This window comes from Hibiscus syriacus, unplaced genomic scaffold, assembly GCF_006381635.1.
Source record: "Hibiscus syriacus cultivar Baekdansim isolate YM2019G1 unplaced genomic scaffold, ASM638163v2 tig00111582_pilon, whole genome shotgun sequence".
In the NCBI taxonomy this organism is placed as follows: domain Eukaryota; kingdom Viridiplantae; phylum Streptophyta; class Magnoliopsida; order Malvales; family Malvaceae; genus Hibiscus; species Hibiscus syriacus.
The window spans coordinates 5,695,576-5,719,250 of record NW_024063126.1 but is presented as its reverse complement, the minus strand read 5'-3'; positions in this window follow the sequence as shown (position 1 = coordinate 5,719,250).

The window sequence follows — 23,675 nt, the reverse complement described above, 5'->3', positions numbered from 1 at the left end:
ATCTTGGCCATTTGTCAAATCTAGATCTAATGGTTGATATTCATTTTTGCTTCTTAACTTGGATGGGTGACGTAGCATGTTCCTAGCTCTTTAATCTAATCCTTCATTAACGGCTCATATGGGTTGTGTTTGCTTGACAAGAATTGAAGAAATGGTGACCTTTGGATAAAAGCTAATCAAGGGATGAGATCATTTTGTGCTTCTTCACATGGATTAGTGATGTCTTCACCTCAAAAGCCATACTAACAATAAATTACTTGTCCCCTTTTGAATTTCAAAGAAAAATATCCTCCACCAACTAAGGTTAAAACCGGTGGCACATAGATATTTTTAGGGTTTTTTAAAATCATTTTATTCATTTATTTGTATATATTTGTAAAAAACCAAATGGGCTAAAAGAAAATGAGACTTGAAAAATTTAATGGACTTATGTATCTAATAAAATGGACTCTTTTTTGGGTTTTTATTATTTATAAAAGAAATAAAATGGGCTTGTATCTAATATGGACTATTACTTAATATGCTAACTATATAATGGACTATATAATATGGACTTATTATTTATAATGGACTATAATATGCAAACTATTTAATATGTACTACCTAATGAAAACTATATACTATATGATATATGATATATGTCCACTTAACATGAAAACTATATAATATACACATAACTATATACTATATATGCAAAAACATTTATTTTTACTAAAACCCATTAGATATACTACATAGTATGAAAACGAACACGTCACCTCCCGGATAAAATGGGTGATGACATTTGTCATTTTTGCTTGAGGAATTCCTTTAGATGTGAGTACTAAGAGCTAAACCGATGATAGGACACCTCGATTTTCCAAAAATGGTTGCAGATCCAACATAAAGAAGCTAAGCACAACCAAAGAAATGACTTTCTCCCATTTTTCAGCAGACATTCAGGGACCAAAAAGTTTTAACTAGAATGGTAGGAGCTGGATTTACTTTTCTCGACAGTTACTCAAAAAGATCCACCACAACTGCCTCAATATACCCCAAAACCTTTGGGAAGATGATCAAACCATAAATTCTCAAAGCTATAATATTTTGTCGAACTCTCTTATCTGGGTGTTTCACCAATATTTCCTTAATACTTTGCCAACTGATACTGTAACACCCTCAACCCGTATCCGACCCGGATCCGAGTCTGATGTGTCACATTGACTTTTCAAAACATTTACAGAACTACTCAGAGCTTATACAATATATTATTTTGAATGCATGCCAACTAGAACTTAATATATTAAAATACATATTATTCAACTTTCTTCTGATCTGACCTTTGGTAAGGAGAACTGACCTGTCTTGCTCCACATTTCTCTTTACTCTTCTCACTTCTGTAACCTACGTGTGAAACAATCACACGCTAAGTCTATGACTTAGTGAGACATTACATTTATAAAAGAACTCTAATTATTTAAACATGCAGGAACACATCATCTCATTATGTCATACCAAAACAATTTAACATTTCATACAATGTAATATACATATATACATATCTCACACTATTTCCATTACTAACCTTATTCCACTATCCATATTCTTATCATTTATGTCTCATAATCATATACTCATATATTCATTCTTTTAAGCCACATATGATTCAATTAATCAAGCAATATACACATCATCTCATATATCATATAATACAATTCATATCACAAAAGCATATACTTTACATGTAATATATATTTATTGTTATCTCTTTGTTAGCCCATGTACATCTCTGAGAACTGTGGATATGTGAGTCTATTGAGGTTATGCACTATTTTGTCACCATAACTCGTATGAGGTCCCACTAGGGGCTATGAAATTTGTCCCAAATGACCACTATGAAATATCCCGAATGATCACTATATATCCCGAAGGACCGCGTAGACCCTCGACTCTTGGCATGCCAACTATACTTATAGCTCTCGTATCATATAACATGGGCAATTTCACTTATATCATTCCACATATACACTTTAATATCACATGTCATATAAGCTCATAGCTTCTTTCACATATACATGTAGTCACATAGATCCATGTCATATAACATATATCCAAAGTGCATATAATCACATAGATCATATCATATAGCTTAGATCATTTCTCGAATGTTCATGTAAACATACATATCATAACTTGTTCACATATGATCATATATATACTTCCTATAGTACATAGAAACACCTAGAACACTTCCACATAGCTTATATCAATTTTCTGAGTCCTTTCATATTACTTGATAACATATATCATATATGTATATAATAACTTATGTCATATCATCTACCTTATGCTTCATTTCTTTATATTCCCTTAGATTACATAAACTATGTTGTATTTCTAAACATATATCATTTAATAGTATTTTATTTATATATTAATTTAATCTATTTACTTAATTCAATTTCATATATTCCTTATAACATTTTCATATAGCTCCATAAATCTTTAGCATATAACTTATCTTATATATTCATATCATCCCTTTATTTTCAAGTTTCCTAAATGATATACTATTCCCATTTCATTCTATAATTCAATCTTATTTAGTTCCCTTAACTATCATTAAATCAAAAAGTTCTATTATACTAATTCTCATAATGGATCATACCACTATGTACTTGTCCAACTCATGTTTCTATTATGCATATTCTGTTACATGTGTTTACCTAGTTCCTATCACTTCTCATGAACTCACTTTCATCATATTTACCTATTATTACATATTTTATCTCATAACTATGTATTCACATAGTCTTATATTTCATTATCATATGACTTATATTTATTCTCCTATGACTCTCTATAGACATCTATTTCCATTTCCATATATCACATGACTTATCTTCTATATTCCTATAATTTCATAACTTATTTTATATTCTCCTATTAACATTTAATAGTGTTTCTACATAAACCACAGAGCACATACAAAAACATATCAATTCATATAATCAAACATACATACACTTCATGTTGTTAACATACTTATAATCAAGACTTAAAGAGCTATTACTATAGGAAATAGACTTATCACAAGTCCAATTTCCATATAATCTTATAAATATAAGATGCACTCACCTTGGCCTCACTACGTTCCAGTCCACTTTTATGAGTTCTCTCTTTCGATCGAATCTTAACTTGATAATCATTCCGGAACTTGTTCATGTTCGATATCTACATAACCATACATTGATACATATCAACATCCAATTAATATCCTCTAATCTATCATTTCTTAGACCAAAAGAAAGGTCAATTTCTATTTCCCCTTGAAGTACATCGATGCATTCTACAGTGTATCGATGCATCCCTTAACATGTGCATCGATGCACTAATTGCATTCGATGTTTCCATTTTTAAGGGGTGCATCGATACACACTGAACAATTTCTGGAAATTTACCCTTGATGCATCGGTACATGATGAATGTGTATCGATGCACACTAACCCAAAATTCCAATTTATGCCCAAAAATCCACTCTTTTCAGCTTAATTACTTCATATATCATCCCCTTTCTTATTCTTAACTTACATACTCATATTCAAACTCATTTCTATTCATTAATCACCTCTTTAACATCAAAATCCTATTCTCCGTATGTAATTCAAGAATTACACTAAATTTTCAACATGTTCCAAATTCAATTCTATTGCTTCTAACTTCTTAATTAAACCATTGACAAGTCAAATTCATCCTTAGAACTTCAAAAACATTTTTATAATAAAAGTTTATTTATAAACTCTTAATATAAATTCCTTTCTAATTCTCTCTTCTTGGTGTTTTAAACTTATGTAAGCTTTCCTTAAGCTTATATAACCCCCAAAGACTCAAATCCAACTTAAAATTTCAAGAAATCAACAACTAAATCAAACGACTTAAAAGATTATATAACCTTTGCTCTTGGCTTCCACGTGAAGAAGAAGAAAAGAGAAGAAGAGAACTCAGGAGAAATCTCTTCCTTTCCACGTGGTTCCCTTTTCTTATAAAGAAAGAATAAAAATCTTACTTGTCAATTGACCATTTTACCCCTTTAATTCATTCCATAATTACTAAATAACCTTCATCATATATTTCCAATAAATCATTGAACTATTCAATTATCCTACTTTAATCACCAATTTCTAAAATTTTTCAATCTAGTCACTTACCCGATATTGAGGATGTTACAAATCTCCCATCATTTTAAGAAAATTCATTCTCGAATTTTCGCTGAACATATTAATAAGAACATATCTTCTAATGTTATCATGTTACCTCCTTTACTTAATCTTTCATTCCTTTAGTTCTTTAACTACCTTTTTCCCTTATATATATCTACTGTCACTTATCATATAAACAATAACTAGTAACTTTAATCTATTTCTGTCTTTTCTCTCCTTCTATTATGCATTTTCCTTTGACCATTTCTGAAATTTCATGTAATGTCGCTAATCACGTAGACAATAACATCCATTTTCATCACTTAACCTCATAAATCCATCTTTAATTATCTTATAACAATAACCAACTCATTTTCCAACATCATTTGACCGAGAACACAACATTAGATCTTCTTTAAATATAATTAACATACACTTTAAAGAATCTTTTCACATCATCTTGCACACTTTTCTTACTTCTATATCAAAATTGTCATATACAATTCCATATAACCTTTATCATATCTGATCCTTTAACTCATTCCTTTCATTTCTTTATTCCATTATTCCTTTATTTATTCCTTATACCCAATTCATATCTATCCTTTCATGTTCACATACTCTTGTCTTATCACCTATACTCATCTCTATGTACCAATCTTCATTGCATCCTCATAACTTTGATAACCCATTTACTTATATAGAACTTCATTATTTATCATTTCTTATACTTGTATTTTCCTTCCTTAAGGTTCCATGCAAATACTTATCTCTTTTTCTACATCATAGCTATCTGATCAGAATACACAACTATATTCAGATTCACATCATAATCAATTAACACAACTTTATCTTTTCCTCCAATCTTATAACTCTATCACCTTTACTCTGACAACTAGTCAATAACATCTATTCAATCTAGGGCACAAGCCCCAGTCAACCAATCATATACATCCTTTCCAATCAAAATTATCTCAAAATTAGTTTATTTAACTTATCAATTTCACCTTTATTCTCATACATCCTATAATTTTTGTTGCTCAAACTCAACATTCTAACTTCCTTTGTCTTATAATCTGATCATCGATATACTCATTCTTAAACTCTTCTAATCAATCCTCAGCTTTACTCAAATATATAAATCTTTAGTTCTTTGTCATTTACTATACCACATTACTATGATCCAAATATACAACTGTATCCAGATCCATTTCATATTTGGTTATCATATCCTGACAATATCTTATAATCTTATAATTCCAGTACTTTTTTATCACGTACTCTGGTTAGCCAATGCTAACTCTTTCCATCTTAACTGTAAACCCTTATCATATAAACACTCTTGCTTATGCACAATGATATCCCTTCATTTCGAACTCATAAGCTCTGTCTTTATACATTTTATACGCTTGTCGCTGATACACTTATTCTTGAACTCTTCTACCAATTCTCACTGTATCATTTGATCTTTTAACGCTCTTATGGTGATACTTGTTCACCATATTCTATCTTATCCATGAAATAATAAAACTACTCCATATCACTTTTCTAATTCAAAACAGTGAAAAACTTTCTATCATTATTCAGATATGATTTCAACTTTCTGAAATCAACCTTTAATCTTATAAGACACTTTCTGAGGTTTCCGCTCTTCATCATGTCTGGCCAGGGCAGGCGAATTACTATCACCATCAGATTTGTCAGCTATCGATTCACTTTGACAATTTCTATAATCAATTTCTACTATATCATACAAATCTTATTCTATTAGCAAGACAGCATACTCCTTACACTATCATATCAGAAATTTTTCATTCTGTGTTGGCATGTATACCATTTTTTAAAACACTTTTTACTTCGGTTTAAGTATAGAATCGACTAAACCTTAGCTCTGATACCATTAAACCCCCAACCCGTATCCGACCCGGATCCGAGTTTGAGGTGTCACATTGACTTCTCAAAACATTTACAGAACTACTAAGAGCTTATACAATATATTATTTTGAATGCATGCCAACTAGAACTTTATATATTAAAATACATATTATTCAACTTTCTTCTGATCTGACCTTTGGTAAGGAGAACTGAATTATCTTGCTCCACATTGCTCTTTACTCTTCTCACTTCTATAACCTACGTGTGAAACAATCACACGCTAAGTCTATGACTTAGTGAGACATTACATTTATAAAAGAACTCTAATTATTTAAACATGCAGGAACACATCATCTCATTATGTCATACCATAACAATTTAATATTTCATACAATATAATATACACATATACATATCTCACACTATTTCCATTACTAACCTTATTCCACTATCCATATTCTTATCATTTATGTCTCATAATCATATACTCATATAATCATTCTTTTAAGCCACATATGATTCAATTAATCAAGCAATATACACATCATCTCATATATCATATAATACAATTCATATCACAAAAGCATATACTTTACATGTAATATATATATTTATTTTTATCTCTTTGTTAGCCCATGTACATCTGTGAGAACTGTAGAAATGTGAGTCTATTGAGGTTGTGCATTATGCTGTCACCACAACTCATATGGGATCCCACTAGAGGTTATGAAATTTGTCCCGAATGACCACTATGAAATATCCTGAAGGATCACTATATGTCCCGAAAGACCGCGTAGACCCTCGACTCTTGGCATGCCAACTATACTTATAGCTCTCGTATCATATAACATGGGCAATTTCACTTATATCATTCCATATATACACTTTCATATCACATGTCATATAAGCTCATAGCTTCTTTCACATATACATGTAGTCACATAGATCCATGTCATATAACATATATCCAAAATGCATATAATCACGTAGATCATATCATATAGCTTAGATCATTTCTCGGATGTTCATGTAAACATACATATCATATCTTGTTCACATATGATCATATATATACTTCCTATAGCACATAGAAACACCTAGAACACTTCCACATAGCTAATATCAATTTTCTGAGTCCTTTCATATTACTTGATAACATATATCATATATGTATATAATAACTTATGTCATATCATCTACCTTATGCTCCATTTCTTTGTATTCCCTTAGATTACATAAACTATGTCGTATTTCTAAACATATATCATTTAATAGTATTTTATTTATATATTAATTTAATCTATTTACTTAATTCAATTTCATATATTCCTTATAACCTTTTCATATAGCTCCATAAATCTTTAGCATATAACTTATCTTATATATTCGTATCATCCCTTTATTTTCAAGTTTCCTAAATGATATATTATTCACATTTCATTCTATAATTCAATCTTATTTAGTTCGCTTAACTCTCATTAAATCAAAAAGTTCTATTATACTAATTCTTATAATGGATCATACCACTATGTACTTGTTCAACTCATGTTTCTATTATGTATATTCTGTTACACCTGTTTACCTAGTTCCTATCACTTCTCATGAACTCACTTTCATCATATTTACCTATTATTACATATTTTATCTCATAACTATGTATTCACATAGTCTTATATTTCATTATCATATGACTTATATTTATTCTCCTATGACTCTCTATAGACATCTATTTCCATTTCCATATATCACTTGACTTATCTTCTATATTCCTATAATTTCATAACTTATTTTATATTCTCACATTAACATTTAAAAGTGTTTTTACATAAACCACAGAGCACATACAAAAACATATCAATTCGTATAATCAAACATACATACACTTCATGTTGTTAACATACTTATAATCAAGACATAATGAGCTATTACTATAGGAAATAGACTTATCACAAGTCCAATTTTCATATAATCTTATAAAAATAAGATGCACTCACCTTGGCCTCACTACGTTTCAATCCACTTTTATGATTTCCTCTCTTTCGATCGAATCTTAACTTGATAATCATTGCGGAACTTGTTCATGTTCGATATCTACATAGCCATACATTGATACATATCAATATCCAATTGATATCCTCTAATCTATCATTTCTTAGACCAAAAGAAAGGTCTATTTATATTTCCCCTTGAAGTGCATCGATGCATTCTACAATGTATCAATGCATCCCTTAACATGTGCATCGATGCACTCCTTATGCATCGATGCACTAATTGCATTCGATGATTCCAGTTTTAAGGGGTGCATCGATGCACTTCCTGTGCATCGATACACACTGAACAATTTCTGGAAATTTACCCTTGATGCATCGGTACATGATGAATGTGTACCGATGCACACTAGCCCAGAATTCCAATTTATGCCCGAAAATCCACTCTTTTTAGCTTAATTACTTCATATATCATCCCCTTTCTTATTCTTAACTTACATACTCATATTCAAACTCATTTCTATTCATTAATCACCTCTTTAACATCAAAATCCTATTCTCCATATGTAATTCAAGAATTACACTAAATTTTCATCATGTTCCAAATTCAATTCTATTGTTTCTAACTTCTTAATTAAATCCTTGACAAGTTAAATTCATCCTTAAAACTTCAAAAACCTTTTTATAATAAAAGTTCATTTATAAACTCTTAATAGAAATTCATTTCTAATTCTCTCTTCTTGGTTTTTTAAACTTATATAAGCTTTCCTTAAGCTTATATAACCCCCAAAGACTCAAATCCAACTTAAAAATTCAAGAAATCAACAGTTAAATCAAACTTACCTTTGCTATTGGCTTCCACGTGAATAAGAAGAAAGGAGAAGAAGAGAACTCTAGAGAAATCTCTCTCTTTCCACGTGGTTCCCTTTTCTTATAAAGGAAGAATAAAAATATTACTTGTCAATTGACCATTTTACCCTTTAATTCATTCCATAATTACTAAATAATCTTCATCATATATATCCAATAAATCATTGAACTATTCAATTATCCTACTTTAATCACCAATTCCTAAAATTTTTTAATCTAGTCACTAACCTGATATTGAGGATGTTACAGATACCTTCTCCATCACCCTTTTGTCTGGTCTGAGATGTAACCTATTCCTCGTGTTCCCGATAGTCCTAGCCAACTTAATACGGAAAGGCTGAGATTTGATAGATTTGGAGTAAATTCGGTCTTCCTGGATAACTTCGATGCACAGTAAGGTGGTGAATTCTTCCATGGTGGGAACCAGGTCCTCTCGGTTGCAAGTTAAATAGTGATAGCATGGGTTACAAAATTGAATTAAAGCCCTCAACAACTCATCTTCTACCTCGACAGCCATGTGGTAGGCAATATCACTGAAGCACTGCTGGAACTTTTCCTCGTGTCTGGTTTCTATTTCTCCCAGATTTTACGTAGATCAGACACATCATTCCTTTTCAGGGAGAACGAAGCATACCCGGCTAAGTTGGATGTGTGATTGGCTGACAAACTGTTCATTTTCTTTCTCTTTAGAGCCTTAAACCATGGGGCGCACTTCAGTGCTATAAACCATTTCAAAAATATTTTTGTTCTCCATTTAGTAAAAGCCTTCTATTTCGAAACCGACTAGAAATCCAATACCCCAACCTATGAGTGATGTAATAAATATGAGAAAAATGAAAGGAAAAAAAAGAGACAAACATGATGATAATAATAAAAAAATTTAGAATATAATAAACCCTAGTTCACATGATTTTCTAGTTCATATGTAATAACATAAAAATAGAGGAAGGTTTAGAGCTGATTTCTCATTTGTCTACTTATTCAGGTACGTACGATAGAATTTCAGTAGAGTTTCGGATCGGGTAGATCTATGGTTAATTACATGCATGGTTGCGGCTCTAAAGAATGAGGTACTCATAATTGTCCTTTCTGCCACCCCTTTGGGCTAGTAAGACCTTCGATCCTCACCCATTACAGGCTTATGGAACAAGTTAAATTTTGAGAGAGAACATATCCCTATGCCTGACACGAGGAATAAATTCCCCACAAAGACATAGGTGCTTTTAACCCTGAAAGTTATTCGCTAGGTATGTATGGAGAATAAATCCTCACAAAGACGTCATTTTCACTCTCACTTAAAAGGAACAGCTCGGGTATAAAGTTCATATTGTGAATATGCATGTGTGTTGTGTGAGGAGAAATACTCAAACCTTTAACCAAAGAAGCAAAAAAGAGAACCATATATTTCAAATAGTCTTATGAAAATTCAAATATATGAAAAGTCACTAAGGTCACACATTAGTAAAAATGATTAAAAGAATTAGAGGAAATAAGAATTTAAAGGAAATTAAAAGGATAAAAGGTTAAAATAAATTAAAAGGAATAAAGATTAAGAGCAAATTAAAAAGATCATAAATGAAAAAAAAAATTGAATATCCTAATTTTCTAATACAAGGACAAAGTGTAATTGTTTTAAAGCCTGACTCTCTCAGAAACCAGAGATTTTGTGTTCGGTCCCCAAAGGAGTTGCCAAGCTTTTATGACTACTTTTTCATAAATATATGGAATGATTTTTAAAAGTCGGAATTAAGAATTAGAATTTTAAAAATATTTAGAAACGTTTGGAGTCGTCATCGACCTTTGGGATTAGGTAGGTCAAAAAATCGGGATATTCCTTTTTAAGAATTTTAAATAATGAAACTTTTAAAAATACACGATTTGGTCTGCGGTTTTAGAAATTATGGTTTCGGAAGCCGATTACGCTTGGGGAAGGATTAACACCCAACAGCTCCCAGAAATTGGTATCTTCAATTACGAATTTGTCCCCATAATGACAAATTTAAGAATTCAAATATTTATTTAATTTATGATCCTTTTACTCCATAAATAAACATTTTAACCTAATTAAAAGATTTTTTAGGAGAAACACAATATTTGTCCATTTCCAATTGAAAAATAAACTAACCTCTTAATTTGCACTAAGGTAATTATTTCTTATTTTTTAATCAAAACAATGGAATATTGTCATTCCCTAAAAAATTAGAAAATTACACAATTATTGAACCCTTAATAGAAGAAGATTAAAGAGTTAACCAATTAGTCAATTTATTATTAAAAAAGAATAAGGATGTTCCTTGATTTAAAGAACCAATGTGAAACCCTTGATGTTAATCGAGCAATGTGTCCTTAGCAATTTAAATGTAGGAACAAAACATTTACCCTTCTTTTTAATTAATATGAACCTATTTTAATTTTTTACTAACTATTGGTAGGATGTTTGTTTATTTAAAAATATTGAAAAATGGATGTCTAGTTACCTTAAGCCCATCCTTTTCAATATTAGAAAATAAACAGACGTTCTATTTTATATCAAATTGTGAATTTAATAATTGATTTCCAATTAGAATTATTAAAGATACTAAACATAAAAGGCTATTTTTAAATCTAATTAATCTCTGATTAAATAGCCTAAGGCTAAGACTTTAATTCATAATTAGTGACTAAAACTAAAAAAATTTAAAATCCAAAGCTTTAATTTAAAGTCTAAGGTTTCATATTAGTGACTAAATTAAAAGATTTAAAATATCTAAGGGCTTTAATCTATGGATAAACACATGACTAAATTGAAAATTTTTAAAACTGTCATTCATAATCAATAACAAAGCACATTTAATAAATGAAATTCGAGACTAAATTGCATTTAATTCAAAATTCAGGGAATGATTTACAATCATCTAGTAACCAAAATAAAAGTAACAAAACTAATTGGCCATAGATATAAACTCTCTACAATTCAAGGACCCTTGGCCCAATCTACCCTAAAGAAATCCCACTAGACATTGAAACCCTATCATTTCACGCGTGAATTCACATTTCTCATTTTATTATTATTATTATTATTATTATTATTTTGAAACCGACTCCTCTCTTTTGGAAGTTCTGTTGTGCGGCGACTAAAAAACGACGTGACTTGTTAAATAAGTGATCGGTTAAAATTTAGATTGGTTATGTTATATCATTTAATCGAAAATATTATCAAGTACAATAATATATTATGTAGCGCTTATATAATGTAATAGGTAGCGCTTATATAATAAAATAGGCATTTAACCGGAAATATTATCAAGTACAATAACATATTAGGCAGCGCTTATATAATGTAATAGGTAGCGCTTATATAATGTAATAGGCAGCGCTTATATTGACCCATTTTCTAACTAAACTAATATATTTATACCGATAACATTGCAAATTTACCTATTACATTATAATTATCGGTTTCGATATTTTTGGGATCGATACAATTTTAAATGTATCGACACTTTATGCATGCACCTCGTTGGGCATTCATTCTGGAAAAAAATATCGACACAAACTTAAAAAGTGTCGATACATTATGTAGACCTATTTTCTCATAAAACTGGTATATTTCTGCTGGGTACATTGTAAATTTACCTATTACATTGTAATTGTCGGTTTCGATATTTTTAGGATCGATACTTTTAATAAATGTATCGACACATTATGAGTGCACCTCGTTTGGCATTCATTATGGACAAAATGTATCGACACAAATTTAAAAAATGTCGATACATTATGTTGACCTATTCTCTCATAAAACTGGTATATTTATACCGGTTATGTTGTAAATTTACCTATTACATTATAATTATCGGTTTCGATGTTTTTGGGATCGATACTTTTAATAAATATATCAACACTTTATGTGTGTACCTCGTTTGGGGCATTCATTCTGGACAATAAGTATCGACACAAATTCCACAAGTGTCGATACATTATGTTGACCTGTTTTCTAATTAATCGGTGTATTTATACCGGTTACATTGTTAATTTACCTATTACATTATAATTATTGGTTTCGATGTTTTTGGGGTCGATACTTTTAGAAAATGTATCGAAAAATATGTTTACCTATTCTCTCATTAAACCGATATATTTTACCTATTACTTTATAATAATTGGCTTCGATGTTTTGAGGATCGATACTTACAATAAATGTATCAACACTGTTTTGGAAACTTTATGTTTGAGAACCATACTAGACAAAATTTTGGAAACAAATCTTTGTGTTTACGAATTTTTTCATTAAAAAAGTCTATTGCTACCACTTACATTGTAAATTTACCTATTATTTTAAAGTTATTGAATTTTGTAGTTATTGTACATACCTAAATATGTCCTACGAATTTAATGTTGTACCCACCCTTAAACTACCACTACCAATACCACATCCTTTTGAAAGCATGATTGAAACATGTTGTTCAATGAACCTTTACTTACATCTCCATCAACTCCTGTTGGGACCACTGAACTTGCACAACAAAATTTTTGCCATTGATCATACTGTTGCAGACAATGTTAAGCCAACCGAGGAATACCATGAAGTACATAATGTTGATGAATCTGACAGATTGGTTGGTCAGCTCTTTTCTTCACATGATCAAGCTTGGTACTTTTACAAGGGATTCGCATGGGAATATGGGTTTAGTGCACATCGAGGAACAACACGGCTTGACATGGAAGGGAATGTGAAGATACAAGAATTTTGTTGCTCCAAAGAAGGGTTTCGAGTATCAAAAGTTAATGTTTATCATCAACGTGCTTATATGCCAGTCATAAGAACAAGATGCAAGGCTAGAGTCGTAGTTACAACAACAAATACAAACGATCACTGGGTTATAAGTAAGTCTTATCAGAAACATAATCATGCATTGTGCACACCTTCTATGACACCATTTATGTGTTCTAATAGAGCTGTAAGTAAGGCTAATATCGATGAGGCAACAGTATTGATATCATAATGTTGGATTTACACATAAAGACCTCTACAATGCACTTCCAAGAGGTAAAGCAAAGGAAATCGTCGATGGGGATATGAATACTCTTATTGCTTACTTTGATTATAAGAAACATGATGATCTCGGGTTTTTTATGACATACTCGGTAGACGAATCAAGGGAATTGCATAATCTTATTTGGTCGGATTCGACATTGAGATTAGATTGCACATGCTTCGGTGATGTAATTGTGTTCGACACAACGTACAAAGATAATTTGAATGGTCGACCAATTATGCCTATTGTCTGTGTCAATCATCACCATAACACAATTGTGTTTGCCACTTCCATAATCACCGACGAGACGTCCCAATCTTTCGAGTGGGTGCTACAGAATATTTTAGAAGCCATGATGAATAAATCGCCTATTTTAGTTGTCACCGATGGGGATAGGGCAATGCAAAGGGCTATTAAATCTGTCATCCTTTATGCTAAGCACAGATTATGTTCTTGGCATCTTTCTCGCAATGCACAAGCTAACATTGGTGACCCAAAATTTACAGCAGTATTCTCAAAATGCATGGTTTCATGGTGGACAACCGACAAATTTGATATTCAATGGCGTTCAGTTGTTTCAGAATTCAACGTTGAAAAGCATCCATTGGTGATTGAGAAGGAAAATAATCGGTACTTATTGGCACAAGCATATCTAACTGGTCATTTCTTTGCTAATATTCCCTCAACACAAAGATGTTAGTCTATGAATGCTTCACTCGCGATTGCACTGAAACACAAGAATACATATTTAGATGTTGTTCGTGTAATTGAAGATGGAATTAGTAGAATGTGTATGAACGAGTTGAAAGAGGATTACTTAAGTTCCCAGACGAAGCCCTTCCAGATCATAAAATTGGTTGACCTTGAAAACCATGCTGCTGAGATTTTTACGCGCGAATCTTTTCGTGCATTCCAATAAGAACTTCAACGGGAGACATTGTACTAGATTCAAGAAGAGATTCCTTATCAAATGAATGTCAAAATTATATTTTGACAATGTACAAAGAAAAAAATAGGACATTTGAAATTAGTTTTGATTCTCGTACAAAAACCCTAAATTACTCCTACAGAAAATTCAAGACCGTTATACTTCCATGTCGCCATCAACTTCACGTTTTGAAGCATTTGGATTACATATATTTGCTCGGTTCTTTGATTCAAAGTAGGTGGACTAAGGATGCGAAGGCTTCTACACCCAGTTTTGTTGACTTGAATGTGCCTCCAGAAGTAATGCAAATGGCAAGGTTCGCTGCTCTGCGTGCAACATTAAGTAGGTTATGCTACATTGCATCAAAGACAGACGCGTCTTTCAAAACTGTAAGAGATGAGATGAAAAGACTAATAGAAGAATTTGAAAACTCATTTGGTTTGAATGATTCAGTCAACCGGAGTAGTGTAATAAACAACGTTCGCGACCCTCAACAAAAACAACGCAAGCGAAAAGAAGTACCAAAGAACAAGGTGAGAAGAAAATTAGGTGATATGTGTTCTGCAATGGTGAGGGACATAACAAACTAACATGTCCTCAAGTCAAGCTCAGTTTGGAAACAAGCACACAACCTACATCAACTGATTTATTCGAAGACGAAATGGAATGGCCATTCAGTCCTGCATATGATGACAATTATGTTAGTGACATTTGGATTAATGCAAACAATGATCTCCATATATCGTAAGTATCAATATTTCATCCGCATCATCATATAAATGTCAAACAATCTGTAGAATAGAGTCTCCCGTAAATCATGGTCGGAATCAGTTCTATAATAGGGGCTCCATTTGAAGGTCATCATCTTCGCGAACAAAGATTGAACTTTCAACCTATAATTCCGAAGACTAATATTTTAAAAAAATTAGAGTTTCGACAACATACCTATCGAACACACCAAGGAAAAAAAGTGTTCAATCTACAAATCAATCAAAACCTAATTTGAATACCACAATATCGATAAATTTACATGAAGATCTGATCGTAACTGTTATGAACGCTGGTATTCGTCGGAGTGGAAGAGTTCTCTTCTACCTTTAGGGTTTTTCGATTTGGGATTTGTATCGTTGGTGTTAAAAGCATTATCAACATATAAATAATGAAGGAAAAAAACACACGTAATTTAAAAAAATATCGATACAAATTTAAAAAGTGTCGATACATTATGTTAACCTATTTTCTAATTATACCGGTATGTTTCTACTAGTTACATTGTAAATTTACCTATTACATTATAATTATGGGTTTCGATGTCTTTGGGATCGATAAATTTAATAAATGTATCGACACTTTATGTGTGCACCTCGTTTGGCTTTCATTCTGGACAAAAAGTATCGATACAAATTTAAAAAGTATCGATAGATTATGTTGACCTATTTTCTAATTAAACCGATGTATTTATACAAGTTACATTGTAAAGTTACCTATTACAATATAATTATCGGTTTCGATGTTTTTGGGATCGATACAATTTTAAATGTATCGACACTTTATGCATGCACCTCGTTGGGCATTCATTCTGGACAAAAAGTATCGACACAAATTTAAAAAGTATCGATACATTATGTAGACTTATTTTCTCATAAAACTAGTATATTTATACCGGTTACATTGTAAAGTTACTTATTACATTATAATTATCGGTTTCGATGTTTTTGGGATCGATACAATTTTAAATGTAGTGACACTTTATGCCTGCACCTCGTTGGGCATTCATTCTGGACAAAAAGTATCGACACAAATTTATAAAGTGTCGATACATTATGTAGACCTATTTTCTCATAAAACCGGTATATTTATACCGGTTACATTGTAAAGTTACATATTATATTATAATTATGGGTTTCGATCTTTTTTGGGATCGATACAATTTTAAATGTATCGACACTTTATATGTGCACCTATTTTGTCATTCATTCTAGACAAAAAGTATCGACACAAAATTAAAACGTGTCGATACATTATGTAGACATATTTTCTCATAAAACCAGTGTATTTATACCGGTTACATTGTAAAGTTATATATTACATTATAATTATGGGTTTCGATGTTTTTGGAATCGATACAATTTTAAATGTATCGACACTTTATGCGTGCACCTCGTTGGGCATTCATTCTGGAAAAAAAGTATCGACACAAATTTATAAAGTGTCGATACATTATGTAGACCTATTTTCTCATAAAATCAGTATATATCTACCGGTTACATTGTAAATTTACCTATTACATTATAATTATCGGTTTCGATGTTTTTGGGATCGATACTTTTAATAAATTTATCGACACATCTGTTTACCTATTCTCTCAATAAATCGGTATATTTTACCTATTACTTTATAATAATCGGTTTCGATGTTTTGAGGATCGATACTTTTAATAAATGTATCGACACTTTGTTGGAAACTTTATGTTTGTAAACTTTATGTGTCGATACATGTTTGTAAGTTACAGATACTTTATAGGCGAAATTAGAGAAACCAGTTGCGTCCATTTTCAATATGCTATATTTAATCGATTGTTTAAATTTTTACCATTTTCTCAAATTTTAACCGATTTAGAAATTCTTAGTATGGAAACTTTGTTGTGGAGAGTATAGAAAACGATTCTTTAACAATGTGTTTCGATACATTTGCACGCATATATAAAATACATTAATAACTAGTATTCATATTTCAATAATCCTCAAATATATCAATACAAAGAAGCAAATATGGATATAAAAGCCCGACCAATCAACCAACAACGAATCGGAGATCAAATGTCGTTATACATTCGGAGCAATCAACCTAAATGAAATTCGAGGGAAATCCCGACCATCATAATTTTGAGTAACAAGCAGGAATGATTGGATATGCGAAGAATGCCTTCTTAATACTATCAATTTCATCCAGCTCATAAAGATAGGAGAACCGTAAACCGAAACCGTGTGAGAGAAACATAGTTGATGTAGAAGCAGCTTCATATTTAAAATCTCGAAGGCGATCCATTTGGTTCTTAAACGTTTAAAGCATCAGAAGCATTTCAGACTTATGATTTGAGTGCTACACTGGTAATGCAACAAAATGCATCAAAAAATTCTCGAGAATTAAATGCTAGATCTTTTAATAATAATGTTAAATAATGGAAGATACACATGTAAACCATAAGTACCGGTACAATTAACAATGTAAACGGATAAAAGTTCTCCTATATAATGAAAATAGTTGTAAATGACAAGTTGAGACGCTTGTCATGTACGCCTATTATCATTGCATCGGTAGAATTTTATCGTTTACATTATTAATTTAGCAAAGTATCGATAGTTTATACAAGTGTACCCTTCAATTATTTTTGTTATTATTACAAGTTGTAGCCCTCAATTATCGGGATTTTTAGTTGCCCTTTGTTGCATTACCCACGTACCACCCAGATCATACGTCCGAAACGTTTCTGGCGCTTTAACTGTTTGAGAACCAAATGCATCACCGTTGAGATTTTAAATCTGCAACTGCTTCTACATCAAGTATGTTTTGCTAAGATGGTTTTGGTTTAGGATTAACCTATCTCAATGAGCTGGCTGAAATGGATAGTATCCGAAAGGCATTCTTCGGATATCCAATCTTCCTGCTTGTTAACCAAAAAATACGATGGTCGGGATTTCCCTCGCGTTTAAAGTTGGAAAAAAAATGGAAATTAGGAATAATCAATGATAACATGCATATTGTCTAAGTTAATAAGTTTTGAAAAAGGTAAGTTGTTACCTTAGAAATGGAATTTGATGTTACCTCCCGATACTTCCATTGAGTAAGTTGTTGTTTGGATGGAACAAAGGCTCGGGCTAATATTTATAGTGGAGCCGAAATTTATATTGAAATTCAAACTCAAATTGAAATTTAAATTCACAGTTTGGTTAAATATGAAATGAACATGAAATGCAGTGTTAAATTAAACATGGGAATTGCATAATTGATTCATACTGTTCAAGTAACATGCGTTATGAACCATCAAGCGGGTAAAAGATAATATTGATTCAGTTCAAAGCTGAATTGTGAGTTGATGGGGTTGTCATACTTGTCACATGGGAATAAAGTACTCACATGGAAGAGATAGATAGATTGTTTTGTTATGTACAACCCATCCGAATAGAATATTTACTATATAAGTCACATGTTATACTGTGGAATATTAAAAGACACAGTTATTGTGTTATATGTTTTAGTATTTTTTAATCGAATGAAAATATACACACAATATAATCAAAGACATACACAACAAATTTATACATAACAATGTTCAAATAATGTACCCACAATGAAATTAATCTGATGAAAAAGGGTTATTTCTAACGAAATCCAAAAAATTGTTTCTTCAACAAATTTTCCAAATACTCTCGTATGTTACCGCCTTTTTCTAAGGACATATATAAATAATTTCAATTATCAAACTAAACAGGTGCAAATTCACAAACAAGAAACTAAATTTGTATAAGCAGGAATAAATTTGTGTCATACCTAGAGCATTGTCGTCCGAATGGGAAGCAGCGTCGAAGGGATGTGGATATATGTAATTGTTTTTCTATATAAAAACATATATTGTTAATCAATCAATGTATGAACACCTATTTAACTGGAAAAATATGGCATAAATGTAACTTACCGGATTATAAATCATTTTTCACGTTGAATAATCGACCAACAATGTATTTAGGGTGTTAAAATTAGGATACTCGTTCCAAACATCATTGAGATCTTTACAGTAGGTAACATTATCTTCTTTTTTATACTTTCCTTGATCCTGTTTACAACAGTTGAACATAAATATGTAGGAATCATAGACAAATAAAAGTCAGCAAAGTGCAATGACATTCATCTTACCCAAATGAATAGAAACTGGTCAGGCAACAAAGGTAGTTTCTTAAGTACATAGTCGATGTTATGCCTGAGATTGTAATCAAGTTTGAATGTTAACATTTAATTGTATATTAACGATTTTGGCTATAGTAATTCAATTGTTCAATAGTTCTAGCCTCATCTTGGAAGACTAAATGGTACACAAAAATGCAGAAATTCATATACTCATGTTTTGAGGATAACATCAACAACATGAAGAAAATGAGATTAAAGTTGTGCGCTTATATGTTAAAATAATAGATACAAATGAACAAAATTAAAACCTTTTGGATGTCTTGGGATGTAGGCAAGGACACCATTGACATAAAAAATTACAAGTTTTCTTGCAGGCGGCGTTGCAGACACGATATACTTGTTTGGATCATCATAATCATTTTCATCATCATCTTCATTGAGCGCTTGGTTGTCCACATCTGTTAAAAGAAAATAAAATACATTTTACAATGTGTAAATGTTTAGAAACATAAATAATTAATCACCTAACTCGTTTGTTGTCGTTGACGTAATTCGTCACGCAAGATGGAGACTTCGTCGCGCAATGATGCGATATCGGCTCGCATTCCACTCACAAGGGAATCAATATGCTCCCGAAAATTGACCATGTATTTCATCACTGTCTTAATTGTGACATCATCTCCACCTGGAGCTTCTGGAGCTTGTGGAGCTTCTTCCATTATTGCGTCTCCCATTAGTTGGTCATATTCATGGCCAATGGGGTCCATTTTCTCCCTCTCTTGATCTAATTCGACATCCTTGACACGCTTCCAACCGACATTTTCAACAAAATCATATCCCGCTCTGGTAATAAATAACATGTCAATCTTGCAGGTTAATCGAACAGGGAGTCAAGCGAAAAATCAACTTCTTTCTTATTCAATAGATGGGTGATGACACATCCATATGGTAGTGAAGTTGAAATTGATGCTCCCTTTGTGATCATATATACAATTGTATTAAATATCAATTTAGCAATGTTTGGAGCCGTTTTGGATCTATACTTTGCTATCCACCAATAATCATTGTCTCAAATCGTTGAATATTTCCCCCCAGTAGGTCGAAAAAATCAAGTGAGCATTTTGTGAAACACTCTCGACTCTACATCTAGGTGAATTGGGCTATTTCTAGCAACCCGTTGTATTGTAGTATCTAAAGCATTTTCATCTGAATCCCCTTTATTCTCGACACCTATACCCTTCGCAATAGTATCCGGAGATATATATATCATTCCCCATGACATGGGTATTAATTCTTATTATATTAGTCTTATTAGGCTCACGCTGGAATAAAGCATTGTTGTAGAAGACTCTAACTAGGTCGGGATAATATTTTGGTTATACACCGAGGAATTCAAGCCAACCCCAAGATGTAAATTTAGATTTCAAACTAAATTCATATTTATCATCGAACAAGAAACTCAGGTCAATGACACGTTCGGGACGAATCTTCCTTACTTTGAAACTCCTCTACCATCTTTCTTTCTCCTCATCGGATCTAAAGTTCAGAGTTTCGAACAACCTGATTTTCTCAGAATAATCGATTGGTTGAGAAGGAGGTTGTGGTTGAGAAGAGCTTGGTTGAAAAGAGCTTGGTTGAGAAGAGCTTGGATGAAAAGAGCTTGGTTGAGAAGAGCTTTGAGAAAGACTGCGCCTCTGACGCTGACGTTTTGGAGCCATTTTGGGTGTGGATGTTGTTACATTGGAACACAAACACATTAAGGAAAAAAAAGAGTCCAATCTGGAAATCAATCAAACCCTAATTTATGGTAAAATATCGATAAATTTATCTGAATATCTGATCGTAACTCTTATGAACGCTGGTATTCGTCGGAGTCGAAGAGTTCTCTTCTATCTTTAGGTTTAGGGTTTTTTGATTTGGAGTTTGTATCGATTCTAATTTTAACATATAAATAATGGAGGGAAAAAACACGCGAAATTTAAAAAAGTATCGACACAAATTTAAAAAGTGTCGATACATTATGTTGACATGTTTTCTAATTAACCCGGTATATTTATACCGGTTACATTGCAAAATTATCTATTACATTATAATTATGGGTTTCGATGTTTTTGGGATCGATACAATTTTAAATGTATCGACATTTTATGTGTGCACCTAGTTTGTCATTCATTTCTGGACAACAAGTATCGACACAAATTTAAAAAGTGTCGATGCATTATGTTGACTTGTTTTCTAATTAAACTGGTATATTTATACCGGTTACATTGTAAAATTACCTATTACATTATAATTATGGGTTTCGATATTTTTGGGATCAATACTTTATATAAATGTATCGACACTTTATGCGTGCACCTCGTTTGGACATTCATTCTGGACAAAAAGTATCGACACAAATTTAAAAAGTGTCGATACATTATGTTGACCTGTTTTTTAATTAACCCGGTATATTTATACCGGTTACATTACAAAATTACCTATTACATTATAATTATGGGTTTCGATGTTTTTGATATCTATACAATTTTAAATGTATCTACACTTTATGCGTGCACCTAGTTTGTCATTCATTTCTGGACAACAAGTATCGACACAAATTTAAAAAGTGTCGATACATTATGTTGACATGTTTTCCAATTAAACCGGTATATTTATATCGGTTACATTGTAAAATTACTTATTACATTATTATTATGGGTTTCGATGTTTTTGGGATCGATACTTTTTATAAATATATCGATACTTTATGCGTGCACCTCGTTTGGGCATTCATTCTGGACAAAAAATATCGACACAAATTAAAAAAATGTCGATACATTATGTTGACATGTTTTCTAATTAACCCGGTATATTTATACCGGTTACATTGCAAAATTATCTATTACATTATAATTATGGGTTTCGATGTTTTTGGGATCGATACAATTTTAAATGTATCGATACTTTATGTGTGCACCTAGTTTGTCATTCATTTCTGGACAACAAGTATCGACACAAATTTAAAAAGTGTCGATACATTATGTTGACTTGTTTTCTAATTAAACTGGTATATTTATACCGGTTATATTGTAAAATTACCTATTACATTATAATTATGGGTTTCGATATTTTTGGGATCAATACTTTTTATAAATGTATCGACACTTTATGCGTGCACCTCGTTTGGACATTCATTCTGGATAAAAAGTATCGACACAAAATTAAAAAGTGTCGATACATTATGTTGACCTGTTTTTTATTTAACCCGGTATATTTATACCAGTTACATTTCAAAATTACCTATTACATTATAATTATGGGTTTCGATGTTTTTGATATCTATACAATTTTAAATGTATCTACACTTTATGCGTGCACCTAGTTTGTCATTCATTTCTGGACAACAAGTATCGACACAAATTTAAAAAGTGTCGATACATTATGTTGACATGTTTTCCAATTAAACTGGTATATTTATATCGGTTACATTGCAAAATTACCTATTACATTATTATTATGGGTTTTGATGTTTTGGGATCGATACTTTTTTATAAATGTATCGACACTTTATGCGTGCATCTCGTTTGGGCATTCATTCTGGACAAAAAATATTGACACAAATTTAAAAAGTGTCGATACATTATGTTGACATGTTTTCTAATTAACCCGGTATATTTATACCGGTTACATTCCAAAATTACCTATTACATTATAATTATGGGTTTCAATATTTTTGGGATCGATACAATTTTAAATGTTTCGACACTTTATGTGTCCACCTAGTTTGTCATTCATTTCTGGACAACAAGTCTCGACACTTATTTTAATGGAATCGATACTTTAAACATATTAGGTAACGCTTTACCGGTTTTGTCATAATGAAACCGGTTTGATCATATTTTTACTTGTTATACTGTTATGGATTGATATGTTT